The sequence below is a fragment of the Acomys russatus genome, chromosome 8, assembly GCF_903995435.1.
Source record: "Acomys russatus chromosome 8, mAcoRus1.1, whole genome shotgun sequence".
NCBI classification, from domain to species: Eukaryota; Metazoa; Chordata; class Mammalia; order Rodentia; family Muridae; genus Acomys; species Acomys russatus.
In genome coordinates this window covers 48,667,075-48,670,731 of record NC_067144.1, presented here as the reverse complement: position 1 = coordinate 48,670,731, position 3,657 = coordinate 48,667,075, and the positions used below count along the sequence as shown (strand labels likewise).

Here is a 3,657-nt window from a genome sequence, read left to right as displayed (position 1 = left end):
TATGTGTCTCAGATAGAATCCCTCTAATATCTTCTCAGAGGCTTATTCTGACTTAGGTCTCCAGCTTGTCACACAGATGCATTCCCTCTCCCTCCTTGTTCCCTCTCTTCAATCACAACCTCTGCCATGTCTATTTCTCCTTCTGTGGGAGGTATAAATATCCTCCTTTAGGTCCTCTTTGTTACTTCTCTTCTTTGGGTCTGTGAATTGTAGTTTATGTATCCTGTATTATGTGGCTAAAATTCACTTATGAGTTAGTACATGCCATGCACTTTTTGGGGTCTCTGTTACTTCACTCAGGATGATCTTTTCGATTTCCACCCACTTGCCTGTAAATTTAATGATTTCCTTGTTTCAAATGGATGAGCAGTATTCCATTGTGTAACTCTACAATGGTTTCTTTATCCATTCTTCTGTTGAGGGACATCTAGCTTGTTTCCAGATTCAATCTATTACAAATAAAGCTGCTATGAACAGTTGAGCAAATATCCTTGTTGTATGGTAGAGCATCTTTTGCATGTATGCCCAGGGGTGTTATAGCTGGGTCTTGAGGTAGAACTATTCCCCGTTTTCTGAGAAATCACAAGATTTATTTCCAAAGTGGTTGTACGTGTTTTCACTCCCACCAGCAATGGAGGAATGTTCCTCTTTCTTCATGTCCTCACCAGTATGTGCCATTACTTGAACTTTTGATCTTAGCAACTTTGACAGATGTGAAATAGAATATCAGAGTTGTTTTGATTTGCATTTCTCTGATGAGCATTTCTTTAAGTGCTTCTTGCCTATTCAGTATTCCTCTGATGAGAATTCTCTGTTTATCTCTGTACCCAATTTTTAATAGGGTTATTTTGTTTATTGATGTTTAATTGAGTTCTTTATGTATTCTATGTATTAGCCCTTTGTAAGTGTAGGATTGGTGAAGATTTTTTTACAATCTGTAGACTGCATTTTCATTCTATCAACAGAGATTTCTGCTTTCCATAAACTTTTCAGTTTCATGAGGTCGCATTTCCTAATTGTTAACGTTAGAGCCTGAACGATTGGCATTCTATTCATGAAGTTGTCTCCAGTGTCAATGAATTCAAGGCTCTTCCCCACTTTTTTTCTAATATATTTAGTATGTCTGGTTTTATTGTGAAGTCTTTGATCCACTAGGACTCCAGTTTTATGCAGGGAGATATATATGGGTCTAATTGCATTTTTCCACATGTAGACATCTAGTTAGACCAATGGCAACAATTCACAAATTTGTATGTCATCCTTGTACGTGGGCAATTCTTATCCTCTCTGTAACATTCCAGTTTTAGTGTATGTGATGCCAAAGGAAGCAACATGCCTGTAACATTAACATCCATTTTTAAATTTGTTTTATTTTATTAATTCATATTACATCTCAATGGTTATCCCATCTCTTGTATCCTCCCATTTCTTCCTCCTATTTTCCCCTTACTCCCCTCCCCTATGACTATGACTGAGAGGGACTTCCTCACCCTATATATGCTCATAGGGTATCAAGTCTCTTCTTGGTAGCCTGCCATCCTTCCTCTGAGTGCCACCAGGTCTCCCCATCCAGGGGACATGGTCAAATATGACTCTCCACTCAACTGTGAAGAATGTCCTGTCCATTGGCTAGATCTGGGCGTTTTCTTCCTTTCAATGCTAGCTGTTAACTATAAGTTACAATGAAAATTCATATGTTCTGGAGTGTACATACAGAGTGTATACTTGAATAGTAAAGAAACATGGATCCAATTTGTATTTGTTTTGATCATTTTCCCTTTCAAGAATAACTTGGTTGGAAAGTCCAGAGGTTATATTACTATAAAGAGACATGAGCTTTCTCAAAATATTACTTACATACATAACTATGTTTCAGAAGATTTTTTTGACATTTAAACATATACAACTTCTATGCTGAAGCCTTCACACACTTACGAAAATATGTTACTATATATATTATAATAAGCTTTATTTTATAGTATGTCATTTTAATGCTTCGGTTAATTTACAAATAGTTACTAACATTGTTGTACAAACACTTTCAATGAAAATGTATATAAAGTTAATCTATTGTTCATTTAATTACTGTAAACATATATATATATACATATATATGTGTGTGTATGTATATATATATATATATATATATATATATATATATCAAGACAAGAATTTGCTCGGTAGCCTGGGCTATCCTGATCTTGATTTATAGACCAGGCTGGCGCCAAACTCATAGTTAGCTACCTACCCTTGCCTCCCTAAATACTGGAATTATAGCTGTGCACCACCACATCCAACTCATAATATAACAAGATCTCATCAAGTAAGTAATGAAATATAAATAAGAAATGGTAAAGTCAATGCATTATTCAATCAAGATGAAGTATTTTTACTTTAAAACAATTAAAACACAAGGGAGAACAATAATAGAAAACAAACAAAAGAAGATTCATATATCATCTCATTCTTGTCCACTGATACCTAACAAATTGCTTTACTCATTGCCTTGGACTCCCAAAACAATGGACTGTGTGACCTGGAAAGGCAAGCCAAATAAACTAAGAGATACTTTTTGTTTGGGTACTTCTCCAAGGAACAGAAAGAAAATGAAAACATAAGAAATATAATTCAACAACTTGAATAATCTAAAACATTAAAATGCATTTTATTTTATTGTAATTAACAACAATAAAAAATCAGTATGTGAGGTAGTGAGATAGCTCATTTGGTAAAATCTTTGTTGTCAAACTGATATTCCAACTTAATATGTAGAACCTGTTTGGTAAAAGGAGAGAACCAAATGTCACCAACTGTTCTTTGACCTCAACCAGTGCTATTTCATGTATGAACAACACACACACACACACACACACACACGCACGCACGCATACACACACGTGCCTACATACACATGAATGTTTGAAAATCAATATACTTACAATAAAACTTCACGTTACTGCGAATAATTCGACAATTCCAAATAGTTGATAAGACTGAAACACCTAAGATTTTGCTTTCTCATGGAAAAGAAAGTGGTAAACAGTCATTATTTATTAAATGAAGATAAGTAGGATATCTGTAAAGACTCCATCGTGCCAATTTAAAATCTGCTAAAATGTGATTATCTAAAGCTGCTACTTCACCATTTCTGGTCTTCAGGTCTGTTTCATAAGGTGTCATGTCAGAACTCTCCAGAAAATACAGTGAGGAGCCCTTGACTTCACAGAAGCCACATCTCCTGTGAGGTTTATTCATTATATCATTTGCATAGTTTGTCTTCTGGCACATAAAAGTTGCACTTCAAAAAGCATTTGCCTTTTTAAAATGTTTCAGAACCTATAATTTTAGACCATATCTGGCAAAGTGTTGGTTTTGGGCACTCTTTGAAGGGAGGATTTGTTTGTCTTTTTATTTTTTAAGAAGGACTTTTGCTTCCAAATTTTTCTTTTTTAAGCTAATCTTACTTCCTAAACAGATTTCAAACAAAATACAATTCTATCATTTTCTCTTCCCTTTTTCCCTCCAACCACGTCCTTGTTACTTCCATCTCCATCACAAATTAATGGCATCCTTTTTGAATATTTTTGTTATACAAACAAAACACAGATACACAAAATAATAATTATTCCACACAATATATGTATAATACTTTAAATA

The 3,657-nt window shown here is 34.4% G+C and overlaps 1 non-coding gene across 1 annotated transcript; it reads right to left on the bottom strand.

Moving 5' to 3' along the window:
- Positions 1–1,224: 1,224 nt before the first annotated feature.
- On the bottom strand, positions 1,225–1,331 carry LOC127193525 (U6 spliceosomal RNA). Its single transcript, XR_007831162.1, has one exon. It is a non-coding gene; the product is annotated as a U6 spliceosomal RNA (small nuclear RNA).
- Between the last annotated feature and the right edge of the window lie 2,326 nt (positions 1,332–3,657).